This window comes from Callithrix jacchus, chromosome 7 (assembly GCF_049354715.1).
Source record: "Callithrix jacchus isolate 240 chromosome 7, calJac240_pri, whole genome shotgun sequence".
Taxonomy (NCBI): Eukaryota; Metazoa; Chordata; class Mammalia; order Primates; family Cebidae; genus Callithrix; species Callithrix jacchus.
The window spans coordinates 3,242,065-3,258,618 of record NC_133508.1 but is presented as its reverse complement, the minus strand read 5'-3'; the positions used below and the strand labels follow the sequence as shown (position 1 = coordinate 3,258,618).

General features: G+C 38.9%; 1 protein-coding gene and 1 pseudogene across 7 annotated transcripts in view; both read left to right on the top strand.

Annotated features, from left to right (window-relative positions):
- CELF2 (CUGBP Elav-like family member 2) overlaps positions 1–16,554 on the top strand; it is an 859,904-nt gene that overhangs the window by 386,941 nt on the left and 456,409 nt on the right. The gene's annotated exons all lie outside the window — the stretch shown is intronic.
- The window catches only part of LOC128928295 (uncharacterized), a 44,707-nt pseudogene continuing 32,835 nt past the window's right edge, over positions 4,683–16,554 (top strand). The window contains exon 1 of the transcript XR_013519466.1: positions 4,683–16,554. This exon is cut by the window's right edge and continues 32,835 nt beyond it. The product of XR_013519466.1 is annotated as an uncharacterized LOC128928295 (transcript).

Below are 16,554 nucleotides of genomic sequence, written 5' to 3'. Positions count from 1 at the left end.
GTGACTTAAGTGCCTGCCAAAGCTCTTTAAAGGACGGACAACAGCATGATGTTTAAAATGTCAAATATTCAGTCAAAAATTACTAGATATACTGAATTGTACATTTTAAAATTGTAACAATGGTGAAATATATATACATATATAAACTACATATATACTATATATGTGTATATATATATATGTATATGTATAAAACCTCAATACAACAAAAATAAACACTAGATGTACAAAGCAGCAGGAAAATGTTATCCATAGCAAAAAGAAAAATCAGTCAATAGAAAAAGACCCGGTAATGAGTCATGATAAAATTAGTAAAAAAAAACGACTTTAAACATTGATTATAAATGTACGCAAGCATTTCAAGGTAAACATGAGCACACAATAAAGCAATAGAAATATAAAACAGCCACAGGGAATTTATAAAATTTGTACATACACTAAATTTTTTTGGTGACTAGATGGGCTTAACAGCAGTTTAGAAACTATAGAGTGAATATTAATGAATAGAAACTATCTAAGTTACCTAAAGTCAGAAAGATATTTAGAAATATTAAAGGCAGAAAAAGAAGTAAACACAGCTCCAATAAGCGATGGGCTAACTTTTAGTAGCTTTATATGTAATTTGAAGTCCCAGAAAAGTTTGAGGACAGAAAAAATAGTTGCTGAACTAATGACTAAAATGTATCAAATTATGATGAAAAGTACAAACCCACAGGTCCAAGAATTTCACAAACACTAAGCAGGGATAGAAGATGACACCTGAGGGATGTCTGAGGCCTGTCTCTGGTTTCTCATTACCCAATAGACTAGTCCTCTTACATGGTAAGAGGAGTAGCAATGGAGAGAACACCCCAATGTCTAGCTACTTTTCATGACTGCTTGTGTCCTGTTTTCTAATGTCCCATTGGCATAGCAAGTCACATGACCTAGGCCAGCTTCAGAGAGAGAGGCATAATGAGATAGAAAGAATATGTGGCCATCTGTTACCTGCCCATCAGAGATGCCTTGTGGATCATCCTATCTAAATATCCCTTTCCACATCCCATTGCCCTCTATATGTTTGTTTTATATTTTCCCTACCTTCAATAATTACCTGAGCTATATTAAAGTTAATTTATCTACTCCATTAGAATATAAAATTTATGAAATTCTCCCTTATCTAGTCTATTATCCAATGCCAGCACATAGTACTTGATCAATAAATTGTTGTTGAATGACTGAAAGTATGTTGTTGAATGCAAGTATTCAGGAATAGATGCATTTCCAAAAGAAAAAAAATACCTAGGAAAGCTAAACATTTTCAATAGAACATTTAAATAACATTATTCCTTTAATTTATTTAGAAAATTCAGAAAGCCAGAAGAGTTTATAAAGTAAGGAAGATTATAAGTTTTCTCAGCCCTCTTGATAAAGCACTATGTGCACAGGCATGAGTGAACACTGGGACAATGTGGTCTCCATCTTTTGTACAATTTTTAGATACCCACAAGTGATTCAATGACTAGCAGATGATAATAAGTAAATATTTGTTTTTCTTTGAAAGACTGACTTTCGGAGGACAAATTCAAAATGCAAGAACTAAACTTTTTTCAAGAATTCTTATTAATGATTTTTGTATTTGTTTTCCTTTTTTGCCATTCTTATTCACTTGGTTTCAGCTAACGAAGTAATTGTAAAGACTTGATAGGAAGTCAGTAAGCAATAAAAAAACAAATTGCACATTCCCTTAAAACGTAATAATCAGACCAAGGCTTCGTTGAAGGCTCAGGTTGATCAAGTTAGTTAATTTTTATTATCCTAATGAGAATCTAATTTCAGGGCTTCTTAATCAAAAGTGATTCATTAGCCCCATTTCATTGGTTAAGAGGAGGCTAAATGAAGTGAGTCTTAACAGTCCTTTGGAATAGAAAGATCTGATTTTTTTGTGTATATTGCCTATTTTCCTAAGCAAGCAAGGATAATTGGTGAATAGCCACCACAGTATGACCCTGTTATCTGGTCTGAAAATAGAGGAGAAGAGATTTTTAGATGGAAGAAAGCTGAATTTTTCAATTAATAATATTTCTTATAGAGAAAAGTTTTCCTGTTAATCTGTCGTCCTATTAAATAACCACACAGACATATATACAAACCTTTTTATAGTAGCTAGAGTCTTTGATTCCAAGAGTTTCAGATAACTATCTGGTCCACCAAGATCTAGCAGACAGGCCACACATTATGCTACTAGGTTTTCTGACTCTTAGAATTTTTGAGATTTGAAGCAAAATGAAGATTTAGAAGCTTAAGTTTTCAGTGTACCTAGAAACATCTACTTATATCAGTATAAATGATATAGTTACATCAGTAAAATAATGTTTATTTCCTTAGATAAATTACTAGCCTGGCAGTTCTCAAATGTTTTGGTGTCAGTCTTCTTTTACATTTTTTTTTAATTTGGGAATATCAAAGTGTTTGTTTATATGTACTATGTCTAGCAATATTAATATTTGCCTTGGAAAAGAAAACTGGGAAAAATACATATTAATTCACTAACTATAATAATCCATTACATGTTAAGGTACATTTTTATGAAAATGTATTATTTGTTAATAATTTTATAAGATAGCTTATATGTAATGAAAAAATAGTGAGGAAAGTGTCATTAGTTTATACTTTGATAAATCATTTAATATCTCCTATGAGACAGCTGGATTCTCATGTATACTTGTGTGTTGGATCTGTGCAATATCACACACCATCCAGCCTCTAGAAAACTCCACAGTGCAATTGAAATAATGAGATTTAAAATGGTGAATAATGTCATAACATTATTTGAAAACAGTTTTGATATCACAGACCTCCTAAAAGAGTCTCTGGGACCCACAGGTGTCCCCAGCCCACCAGTGTCTCCCAGATGTCCTCAGGCCACCAGTGGGTTAGAATGCTTGTCCTAACTTATTTGAAGAACTCTCTCTGACTCGAGTCTTCTGATGGAAATTCTATGACTCATTAAAATGCAGAGTTATCACAGTATAAGAGAAAAAGTCAATTTTATTCCATTTTTTAATGCAAAACTCAATTCAGTTGATAACTTTTTAATGCAATGATACTTGGTGCTGCTAAAAGGAAAACTTTAGACAAATCAAATTTAGCAGACTTTGTTTCAGCAAAGAACAATTTATGAATCGAGCAGCACTAACAATCCAGAGAGGTTCACAGGGCTTCACCCAACAATGTGGCAGGCAGTATTTACAGATAAGAAAGGAAGCGACGTACAGGAACAGCTTGATCGGTTACAGCTCTGAGTTTGCCTTGTTCGGGTATGATGTGATGGGGTATTTGCTTTATATGATTATGGTCTGATTGGTTGGCCGTCTGTGATTTGCTAAAAGCTGGGCTGCTGTGATTCACTGAGACTCAGTGGTTTGTTACAAGAATATATTCTTTTATATATATATGTATATACACACACACACGTATATATACGTACAGTCATATATGCATATATAGCCATATGTGTATATATGTATATATAGTCATATATGTATATATATGACTGTAATCATATTCTTGTATGTTCTTATGTTCTTATATATGTATATATGTACATTCATATATATACATATGTATGAATGTATATATGACAGTACATATATGTTCATATATATGTATATATGACTGTACATATGTACTATATGTATATATGACTGTACATATATACTATATGTATATATATATATACATACAGTCATATACATATATACAGTCATATATATACATATATGACTGTACATATGTATGTATATATATGACTGCTGTGACTGAGACTCAGTGGTTACAAGAACATATTCATATATATATATATACACTTATACATACATACAGTCATATGTATGCATATATACACTTACACAGTCATATACATATATATATGTATGCATGTCTATACTTACACAATCATATATGTATCTATGTACATATATACATAGACAGTCATATATACATATATGTGTACAGTCATATATATACATATATATGTATATATGACTGTGTAAGTATAGATACGCGTACATATGACTGTAATCTCCCTGTGTTACCCAGACTGGAGGACAGTGGCTCTTCATGGTGCACTACAGCCTTAAACGCCTTAGCTCAAGCAGTCTTCCTGCCTCAACCCTCTGAGTAGATGGGACTCCAGGTATACCCCAGCAACCCAGCCACGAATGGTTGGTTGTTTGTTTGAGAATAGATCTCACTGTGTCGCCCAGGCTAGGGTAGCACAATCTCGGCTCACTGCAACTCTTCCTTGGGCTCGAGTGATTCTCCCACCTCAGTATCACAAGCTTGGACTACAGGCACATCCCAGCACACTCAGCCGGTTTTTTAACTTTTGTTAGAGATGGAATCTCACTCTTTTGCCCAGGCTTGTCTCAGACTCCTGGACTCAAGTGATCCTCTTGCCTCAGCCTCCCAAATCACTGGGATTACAGGCATGAGCCCCTGTGTCTGACCAAGGATGTATTCTTAAGTTAGATTGCAGTGGATTTACATACTGTTAGGTTGCATTTTGCTACATAGAAAATTGTAGTATGGAGGCAGCATCAAGACAAATAAGTTTAACAACAATTTTTATAAGTAAAAATATAGTTCCCTGGTTTTATAAAAGTTAATGATCCTTAGACAATCTCTCAGCTGTGAAGGGGGCTTTAGGTAAATCCACCAGAAAAGTTAACTGCCGGCCACTTTAACCACCACCCAACAACTCTGCCTTCCTAACCCCAATCCTAACTTGTACATTTTAAATATCTTATAAGAATTGGATATTCCTATTTTAGAAATCATTTAAAATTTTTTAAGTAAAATCATTCGAAGTTGATCCCTTGAAAATTCTGATTCCCCTAGATGAACTGGGTAAGGTAGATAAAAATTATTCACATCCTTGAGTTTGTGAAACTAAGACAGAAGATAATTAATATGCTCGAAGCTCGACAAAGGCCCTTGACTTTCTAACCATTATGTAATTAGAAATAATCTTTTAAAAACAATAGGTCTAATAAAAGGCATTGGCAGAGTCAACCTATTTCTTTTTTATTTCCATTGTGTCCAGCTCTCCAGAATGCTTGCAGACAAGGTTCTTGGGGGCATTTAAATGGAAATGAATCTGTCTCTTCATATTAACATATGACTGTTACCTGTGAAAGTAAACTTCTTTAGAAATATTAACCTATCGTTTACAAGGGTGTAAATTAAACCAGATGGTAATGAATGGAAGCATTAAAGTATGTATAGCCCCTAATGTTCATGTGTCATGATTAACGGATTATCACCAAGCCCAGTGGCTTAACACAGTCCTTTTATGTTGCTTACAATTTGATAGGTCAGGCATTCAGTAAGGACATGGCTGAGCCGTTGTCACTTAGGGGCTCTCATGTAGCTGCAGTCACATGTTGGCTGGGCTGCAGTGATCTGAAGGCTCTACTGGGGTGCGAATCCAATGTGGCTTACTCACCTGCTTGGCGGTTGATGCTGGTTGTCAGCTGGAACTCAACTGGTCTGTCAATGATAATGCCTCTCTGTGGACTTTCCAATGTGACCACTTCAAGCTTCTTAGATGATACCTGGCTGGTTCAGCCCTCGCCACATATTGTAACAGAGTTAGGCAGAAGCTACTTGGCCACTTCTGAGCTAGCCTCGGAAGTCATTCAACATCATTTCCATTGTATTCTGATGGTTACAAGTGTGTCCTTAGGGTCAGCCCAGATTCAAGAGGAGGGCACGTGGGCCCTGCCTTTCAACAGGAGCCATGTTCAATCATTTGCAGACATGCTTTAAAATCAACGTACTAGGTAATGTCGAGAGTACCTGCTTTTATATTTTCAAATGCAGAAAAATGTTTTCCATGAAGACCGTGGAATATCAGTAAAATCCGTTATATCTTTATTCTAATTAAAAGTATTCATGATGACACAAAAATAATTTCTATTCAAAAGTCTTACTTTAGTTCTGTCAATAGTGTTCTTCTCTGTGTGGGAATAGGAGTAGGGGCAGAGTAAGGGGCGACACGGAGCAAAGGAGGTGATCAGACAAGATCTGCATGGCCAGAGGGTTGGATGTATCCTGTATAGAGTCTTCATGTTTCCTTAGAATGATGACAACATTTGAAGAACCAAAACATGATGGTACCCGTTGTGCTAAGAGACTAGTGTAGCCAGAGGCTGAGAGCCTCAAAGAAGCAAACACGTTACAATGATCGGGAGGAAGCAGCGATGAACAGGGAAGACCCCATTCCTCCTCCCAGCTACGTTGCCCTGGCTAAAAGAGATAATTTTCTTTATTAGGGGCCCTGGGAGTGTTAATTCCACTATCGTATTAATCCTCAAATTAACCCTATGAGAAAGGTATAAAAGTATACATGGCCAGGCACGGTGGCTCAAGCCTGTAATCCCAGCACTTTGGGAGGCCGAGGCGGGTGGATCACGAGGTCAAGAGATCGAGACCATCCTGGTCAACGTGGTGAAACCCTGTCTCTACTAAAAATACAAAAAATTAGCTGGGCACGGTGGCGCGTGCCTGTAATCCCAGCTACTCAGGAAGCTGAGGCAGGAGAATTGCCTGAACCCAGGAGGCAGAGGTTGTGGTGAGCTGAGATCGTGGCATTGCACTCCAGCCTGGGTAACAAAAGCGAGACTCCGTCTCAAAAAAAAAGTATACTTGTTTTCCTGTGTGTGTGTAGCATGTGAGAAGGTACTAGAGATGCTACCAATCAGCCCCTGTTTACTATTTAACTTCTTCCAAGTGCTTTTACCTTTGTTACCTGCCAGAAACACTGGCATTTCAAGTTTCGGGGTTCAAAACCCAGCTCTAATGTTGACAAGCTACGTGACCTTGGGAGAAGTTGGTAAATCTCTATAAACCTTGGTTGTCTCATCTATCAAATGGGGCTAGGGTTTTGTAAGGATAAAATAATTCATGGAAATGCTTTTAAAGTATTAGGTTGATGCAAAAGTAATTGCAGTTTTTGCTGTTCCTTTCAATGGCAAAACCCACAATTACTTTTGTACCAACCTAATAAATTAATGTGAAGACCAGGCCTGAAGATTCCATGGCAGAGAAAGCTAATTATTCCTCATAAGTGACTTAAACCTTTCTTTATGTGCAAACATAAGTGAAGCTTAGCTTGAGCCGTTTCTTATAAATGCCTGTATTAAAGAAAAACACGACTTACCCTCTGGTCAAAAGCAGCCAACTAACGTACTTAACTAGGACTTTCTTAAGTAACCAACTAACTTACTTAACTAGGACTTTCCAGCAGGACAAGCCAAATAAGACAACTTTATAACTGTAATCGATCAAATATTTGTTTGTACTACTTTCACATGAGCTCTATAAAAGCTTGTCCCTTAAGCTTCTTTGATGGAACCCCCAAACCACTTCTAGTTTAGAGCTGCCCAATTCATGAATTGCTACTTGTTCAGATAAACTTTTTAAAATTTATTGTGTCTCAATTTATGGTTTTAACATGCTTATTATGATAATTAGCATATAATAGGGGCATAGTAAAAATGCATCGAGCAAATGGCTTAAAAATGTATTATACATGTACATTTAATATGCATATACACATAAAATCTTGGTTAATAGCCTAACTCTGCCGTCAACCAACTTTTGACTCTACGCAAATCACTTTAACGTTGGGACTTTTTTTTTCTTTCATTTCTTCATCTATTAAATCTCAGAGAAAAGCTAGATCATGTCACCAGCACATTTCATTAGCACCCCATGCATATCCCTGTGATAGTACTTACCGATATCTTCAGTATATTTCTCTGCCACTGTAGACTGAGCTCTTTGAGGGCAGGTTCTATGTATTCATCAGCTCAGGCTGCCATAACAAAATACCAGGCTAAGTGGCTTAAACAACAGAATTATCTCTCATAGTTCTGGACGGTGGAAGTCCAAGAGCAAGGTGCCTATTGATTCAGTTCCAGGTGAGGGCTCCCTTCCTGGCTTGCAGAAGGCCACTCTCTGGCTGCGTCCTTACATGGGGTGGGTCCGGGAAGCATTCTGACTCAGGCTCTTTTCTTATAAGGACACTGATTCCATCATAAGAACTCTACCCTCCTTACCTCTTCTAACCCAAATCACTTCCCAAAGGCTCCATCTCCAAATATCATTGTCTTAGGGGTTAGAAGTCCCAGATATGAATTTTAGAGAGACACAAACACTCGGTTCATAACCGACCAGCTTTCCTCTCCACATTCACACTATTTCATGCGTCGTTTTTCCCTCAGGGAAAGCTTGTTGAAATTTTAAAACCCCTTCTTGTCCCCAAATGCTATCATCTAGAGGTAATGAAAAAGATATATATCTACAATATAAGAGCTTCCCCTCATATAAAATAAAAGAACCCTGGGTATTTTCAAAACCTTGTAGTGTGTTATTGTTTTGGATACAGCAAACTTAATTGGCTGTATCATTGTATATTCATTTAAAAATCCATTTTAATAAGTGCCCTTGGAAGGAAAAATGAAGACAATTATTTTTTCCTGTTAGATAATTTTCATTCACTAAACAGAATCACCATTAAACAGAATTCACTACTTACCTCACTTTTCTTCTGCTCTCAGTAGGAAATAGAGTCTCCTTCCTATTGTATTGAAGGAAAAATAGGAAAGGAAACCATCTAGTGACTAACATAACACCCGCAAATGCCCCATGAGATTATCGCTGAAGCCACCAGGATAAAAACTGTCACAGAACAGAGTTCAAGTGCTGTGGACGTTTTGTTAGTGCTTTTTCTTCTTGCAAAAATATCAACCTGCATTTCAACACTAGTTATTACATATTCATCTTTCATTTCTTCCCAAGATAAAACACATATGAATGTTCTCCTGTTTAATAAAAACAGACTAACCTAATATGCTACTAATTATAATGAAGGCTTTCATTCTTTGTTGTAATTCTGAGAGTGAGTCACAATGAGTTTTATTACCCTTACAGCCACATCTAAGTCATTCTCAATCAGTTTTTATTGCATAAATGGAAAAAATGTTAATATGGCACAGTATACTAAGTAACAGCTTCCAAATCCTCAGATTTGCTCTGCCTAGCAGGTGAAATTTTTGTGCATTATTCCAAAGGCACTAGATTGGAATCCTCTGAGGATTAGATTTTCATTCCTATTTCCGTTAACTTTCCTTTCTGCTGTGCTGTTCATCCATTTTTGTTACTATTCAAAGCAAAATGAGAGAGAAAGAAGAATGCAGACACTATGTGAAAGCTTAACTGGAAAAAAAAGGTTATGTTTTGAAGTGGGAGGATAAGCCTGTTTGGGCCCTAGATGGTAATAAACCAGATACATCATTGGGCACATTGGGGAGGTTAAATAATTTTTTTCTAAGTGATCTATTATTTAGCAGCGTTTCTAGTGACCGTGTTACAGTATTTGTAAAGTAACAGCAGAAGGGAGGTGCATGTTTGGCATAGATTCCTGGTCCCGAGGCTTTCACGCAGTGTTAACATGCAGATTCACACTGGTCCGGGAAAAGCTGCTGCCTGGCTTCCATTCCTCTTTCCCACAAGCTCACCAAGAAGTGAGGTCAAAGTGCACCTGGTTTTCCTCCCAAAACAATCATTTCACGGGTAACTCTTTCTTCCATTCCGTACATCTGGACAAGGGCTACATCTTCACCACACTGACTTCAGCTTGTTTTGTTGCCTTTTTCCTTCCATCTTGGAATGCCCCGTGTAGGGAAAGGGGAGCTATGAGTCTTTACAAGTAAGAAATGGTGCAGTGGTGGTTTATGCCTCTAATCCCAGCACTTTGGGAGGCTGAGGCAGGAGGATCACTTGAGGCCAGGAGTTCGAGACCAGTGTGGCCAACATGGTAAAACCCCATCTCTACTAAAAATACAAAAACTAGCCAGGCATGGTGCCACTCGCCTGTAGTCCCAGCTACCTGGGAGGCTGAGGCAGCAGAATTGCTTGAACCCAGCAGGTGAAGTTGCAGTGGGCCAGTTTCGTGCCACTGCACTCCAGTCTGGGCAACAGAGCAAGATACTGTCATTTCAAAAGAAAAAAAAAGAAATCAACTTACTGTGAATCCAACAATCAGGCTTCATGCAACTAATAAAACTGTGGTGAGGGCCGAGCGCGGTGGCTCATGCCTGTAATCCCAGCACTTTGGGAGGCCAAGGCGTTCAGATTACCTGTGGTCAGGAGTTCAAGACCAGCCTGGCCAACATGGTAATAACCCTCTGTACTAAAAATACAAAAAGTTTGCTGGGCATGGTGGTGGGCGCCTGTAATCCCAGCTACCTGGGAGGCTGAGGCAGGAGAATTGCTTGAACCCAGGAGGCAGAGATTGCAGTGAGCCAAGATCTCAGTATTGCACTCCAGCCTGGCCAACAAGAGTGAAACTCTATCTCAAAAAAAAAAAAGTGTGGTAATATAATCTTTTGTGTCCTTTGAATAGATTTATGCAGAATGAGGCATTAGTAAATATATCTACATAGATAAGAACAAATTTAAATTATCTTACTGATCATAAATAGAGTATAGGGAGGTTGTGGATAGTGATGTGCTGGTAAATGTTCCCCCTACTCTCTGGGGGAAAAAGCTCTGATTTATACTGTCTGCATATCTCTGTGGTGTAAATATTTCCACCATGGCCAATTTCAAGCTACCAACATGATGTCATTGAGTGCAGATATGGAAAAAGGTACACAGAGTGGGCTCCCCCAGGTGGCTGTGAGCCAGCTCCAGCACGCCAGTGGGTGTGGGCAAATACACAGTCTCACCCTCCATTGTGAACCGTCTTCCCAGCCAGAGATTTCACAAGTTACTGACAAGTGGAAATATTAACTAGTTTATGATTAGTCTTTAAATATTTTCTAGGTAAAACTCTCAGTTACTAGTGATGTTGTAAAAAGACAAACACATCAAAAGACCATAGAACATTCTATTTTGGGTCACAACCTCTCTCCAGGGTTCTCATTATTTTCCTCATATAGCTAATCTTATTGGCCTCACACTTCAGCACCGTTTTTGCCTTCATTTCATTATCAATCCTCTCCCAGCCGCACAGACCAAAACCCACGGGCCATGCCTTCAACTCCTGCCTACGAGAACCCACAGCTATAACTCTCTCTTCCTTCCTCATCTACTCTTTATACCTGCAATCCAAGATTAATTCGATTGTATTATTTCTCCTCTCCTGACCTGGATAGCTGAGCACATGTGGAGAAAATCCCAGCCCCAGGCAGATGGTATTCTTCAGATTTATAGCTTAAACGTCAGCATGGCCTTCAAGTATGTCAGTGACCTTTTTGCTGGATTCTGTCTTCATTTCCATATATCTGATATTTCAAATATTTGTTCCTTTTTTAAACCCAACCTCCCATCCTTTTTTCTCTTACCAAGTGATATTATATACAGATTCTCACCTGTGACTTCCCCCTGTACAATCTGAAAATGTATCTACAATTTTGCTTATTCTTGTGTCTTTTCTGCCTTCCTCCTATAGCCAGAAGTCAGATTCCTAGATCTGTGTGTGGGTACCTGTCCCAGTTATCTGTTCCTATTTAGCACACCACCCCCAGAATTAGTGGCCTTAAAACAACAATTGATTATCTCTCATGGTTCTGTGCTTTGATTAGTCTCATGGACTAGGCTCAGCTGGGCATTTCTCACTGGGCTCTCTTCCAACAGTTGAAGTCAGACGGTGGCTGGGGCTACAGTTATGACCTTGACTGGGCCAGAGATGCGAGATGACACACACGCAAGGCTAGAAATTGATGGCTGGCTGGGAGCTCAGCTGGGTGTGACTGAAATACCTACACAAGGCCCCTCCATGTGGCTTGGGCTTCTTAAAGAGCATACCAAGAACAAATATTCCAAGAGGCAGGAAGAAGCTCCCACACCAGTTAAAGGTTTGTGCCAGAAATGGCAAAGTCTCATGTCTGTTCTATTCTATTGATCAAAGGAGTCACAGAGCCTAACCAGGTACCAGCGGGTAGAGAAGCAAACTCTAGCCCTGGGTGGGAGAGTAGAAAGGTCACATGGCAGAAGAGCAGATGGGATGGGAGATATTGCAGCTGTCTTTGGGATCTACCATCTGCCACCCACATGCTAAAATTCTCCTAGTTTTCATCTTCTTCCTTCCTACTGGCTGTTCTCCTGCTTTAACCTTTGAGCAAGTTCTTACCACTATGTTGTTAAAAGCAAAAGGTATAGAAATCAATGGGTGTATCATTTGGGATATGTATACTTTTTTCTATGTATATTATATAGTTCAACAAAAACTTTAAACATGGTAGAGAAAGGGAAGAATTTGTGGCTCACTGCTAGCAAATTTGCAGGTCTTCCTAGAATTTATTTTTGATGCTAATTTCAGTGGTAGGTGTGTCTCCAATCCAGCACTTTCCTTTCTAGACAAGAGAACTAATTAATGTGTACCACACATGTATAAGAGTGTTACAGTAACACGTGCTAATATTAGGGCAAACCAAACTACTCCATGTATCTATTTCTATATCTGTCTAGAAAGCAAAAACTTCCATTTTTTTCCATGCCTTACTTTCGTTAATAGTAAAATGATATAAAAACTGGACTCTTAACTTGGATATTGGAAGGATTAGATAGGTCTAAAAAACCCTTGAGTTCTCAGAAGAGAAAAGATCCGTATAAATATCACGTATTTGATTTCTATTATACTTGCAATGAAATTAGGCTATATAATACCCCTTAGAAACTGAAACAATGGCTGGGCACACTGGCTTACACCTGCAATCTTAGCATTTTGGGAGGCCAAGGTGGGCGGATCATGAGGTCAGGAGTTCGAAACAAGCCTGGCCAACATGATGACACTCCATCTCTACTAAAAACACAAAAATTAGCCAGGCATTGTGGTGCGCACCTGTAATCCCAGCTACTCAGGAGGCCGAGGCAGGAGAATCCCTTGAACCCAGAAAGTGGAGGTTACATTGAGCTGAGATTATGCCACTGTACTCCAGCCTGGAGGACAGAGCAAGACTTCATCTCAAGAAAAAAAAAAAAAAAAGAAAAGAAAAGAAATTGAAACAGCGAATGTCCTGCATATATACTTGAGGGTGGAATTTCTGCTCTGTCCCGACAACTAAGACACAGCATTTTCTAAGCCCTGATTTTATGAAAAATTACAAAATAGGCAGCTTTTGGGCTCCTCCATGTTTACTTCCATGTGGTGTCCACTTCCTCTGCACCCCTCTGCCATGTTACATTCTTTCCTCACGCCTTATCAACATAATGGATCATTTAGAAAACCGGCCATGAGTCATTACAAAAATTAAATACCCGCGTGCAGTGGAGCACTTCTGTGGTCCCAGCTGCACTGGAAGCTGAGAGGACTGCTTGAGCCCAGGAGTGTGAGGGTCAGTCACAGCAACAGAGGGAGACCCTGCTCAAAAAAAAAGTAATGCCCAATTTTAAATGGCTCATTATATTGCCGTCGTGATTCCCTCTGTCTTACGTTATGCCAGACCTCAGCTCTACCTACTATCTTAAAATCTAAAGTTTAAGAACTTACTAGCAGAGAAGTAAGAGAAGGGGAACAAAATTTTAACCAAGAAGCCATAGTAGTTATGTATTTTTATGAATTCTTAAGAAAAATAAATAGGAATGACATCCATCTTTAACATTTTTATTAAAGATTATTTCAATGAAAGGAATAGAATTGAATAAATATACTTTAAAAGATATGTACATTAAACTTACGGACATTTGGCAAAAAAAAAAAAAAAAAAAAGGCCACAAGGTATTGAGATTATTTTACCTTGTCATGTAAACGTATTGCCTATCTCGGGATATGTGTGTTTAAATCTTCTCAATAATTATACAGTAGTATTATTCATTCTTTTCCATGTAAAACCAATTTGGACTGCATGGATCAAGGGCTAAGTCTCCACTGCAAAGACTCACCCTCACAGAAACGCCACTGTGGCTCTCCAAGTGACTGTGTGCTTCAGTGATTTCCAGAATACCAGTAGATAACAAAAACTTTAAAGAAGTCAGCCCTCTGAGACCAAGAGTTGGGTCCTCTGATTCCCAATATGAAGCTCTTATGACACTGCATCTGTGAATTAGGACCAAAAATGGGAAGCAGAAGTCTCCAATTAGTAAAAATCCCTGGTTACAAATTCTTGAGCTGCTTCTTATTTCCGTTTTCAAACTTCAGCCTTAAATCCATGTGGTCCCTAACCAGCCGCCCGCCCAGCCTTCCACGGTCAGGCATCAGTGCACTTCTGCCACAGCCCGGGCAGCACCAGAGCACGGTGGCAGTCATGCTGGCCTGAGCACAGTCTCCAAATAGTAAAAAGTGACTTACTGCCTCTTTTTCGTTAATATATCTTGGTTGCCTCCAGCCTTGTTATTTTCTCTAGACATTACTGGACTCACTAACGCAGTGGCCTGGAGTAGGCAAGAGGCAATGTACACTCCCACCCCCGCCCCCAACTTGCAGAGAAGAGCAACTCCCTGCTATTGCACCATAAATAATTGAACAGTTTCTTCCAGGCAACACAGTCAAGATGCAGATTTAATTTATTCCCTGGGAGGACTAAAGGTGGCTATGTAGACCCGGTTCACAGTCAAGCTGAGCTGGGGACACTGGTACTTTCAAAATGTGTCAAACTTACGGAGCGCATGCCCCAGGGTCCAGTGTCAAATGCCATTGCAAAGAAGGGTTCTTTTCTTTGTAGCTTTGTTCTGTTTCCCTGAGCATTCCTCATTAGGAAAGGAAACTTCATTCCACAACAGAAAGGGAAATGATACTGATGTAACTGGGTAGCATTTTGCATATCTCGAAATTCACTAAAAATCTATGCGCCAAATCTCATGTCATGTATTCTACCTTACTTACTTTCTTTAGAAGATTTCTTTTTTAAAGCCACCTGCGACTTGATGTCTAGAGTTATTTTACATAACACAGTCTGAAAAGGACACCTAGTAGAAACTGCAACTTCTCTGCTTGTTTTAGAAACCTAGTGGGAAAAAGAATGGAAAAGAGGGAAGGAGGAAGAGGAGGAGGGAAGGAAGGAAGAAAAGAAAAAAATCCAACTCAGGCATTTCAAAAGACTTCTAGGAAGGACTTTTAGGGTGGAACCAGGGGACATAACAGAACATGAGATCACCAGCAGCAGAAGGACCCAGGGTGAGGGGAGAAATGGGCTTTCCAGGGGCCACTGGGAGCTGAAGGAGAGAGGAAGTAGTGGAGGGGGGCAAAGATCACCAGAAACTTGGTAACTCAGCCCAAACCAATACAGGGCTGAAACCCTGGAAGGTTTCAGTGTTCAGACTTGGGGACCAGACATATACTCAGGTCCCTAAGTCCCCTTCTATAGGAGGCTGTGATATTGAATACATTGATTTACACCTATTATCTTCCATTGCCTATTTGACATTCTATTTTGCATTTCAAAGAAGCTTATATCTTAAAGATATTCATTCTGTCTTTTAATTACTGATTTTAGAAAACCCTTGATGTTTTCCATGTGAAATATTTCCTTCGGAAAGCTCCAGTCCTTCCCTTCCTCTCTCCCTCACCTTTCCCTACATGAGTATTTGCAAACTATGCAGAATATGACTGGAATCTTCCTGGCAAGTACTTAATCAGACTCCAGCTTTGTTTTCAAGTCTGCGTTGCTAAGATTGTATCCCTAACGTTTTGGAAAGACAGTGTAATGCAGAGGCCAGAGCTGTCTTTCTGACCTGAGAGGTGATTTGAGGAAATGACCTCAAGAAATTAACTTCTCCCTTGTTTCTAAATGACTTTGAGATACAAAGGAAGAAAAAAAATCAGTTACTGCGGAAGTTCAAAGAAATTAAGTTCTACTGAGTGCTTTATGAATGTTTTTAAGTACGATTTTCCAAATAATAGAAGAACATTCCGAATCATGCTGTTGCCTGATTCACTGCGCACAGCTGTCGGCTGATCCCAAACATTTGTGCTTCCCATTAAAAGCTTGGAGAAAACCAGATAAGGGTGACTTCTAGTCCATCTAGACGGATAACAACACAAGGCTGTGCAGACTCTAATATAAACATGTAAAATAAACCCACAGAGGCAAAACAACAGCAAAAAAAAAAAAAAAAACTGCAAAAATTTTAAAGGCTTTCTCATAGCCTGGTGGCTTTTATTGAATTTTTCTTTTATTGTTGCATAAATGGGATGAGGAAAGAGGAGACATTTGTCCTTATGGTGAAACCTCTTGCCATAGACATGAAACCTGTATAATCATGTGGTTTATGGAGCAGTGTTTTGTGCCTTGAATTCCATATACAGAATTTGGCAAAAGGACAGACGTGGTTAGAGGTTCTGAGGTCTTGTCTCAGGGGGCACTTGTTCTAGGACTTTCTTTCCGGGTGACCTTTCTTGGTGGTTAAAATAAAACGTAAACTTTCACCGTGCAAGTTTCCCCCTTGCTTGCCTTACGCCGGCTTTCCTCACTCACGCTCATTTGGGTAAATGGACCCACATCCTTTTATCGGCTTATGTACACACATATATTGTACCAAGCTGGCCAATGTAATATTTATGTT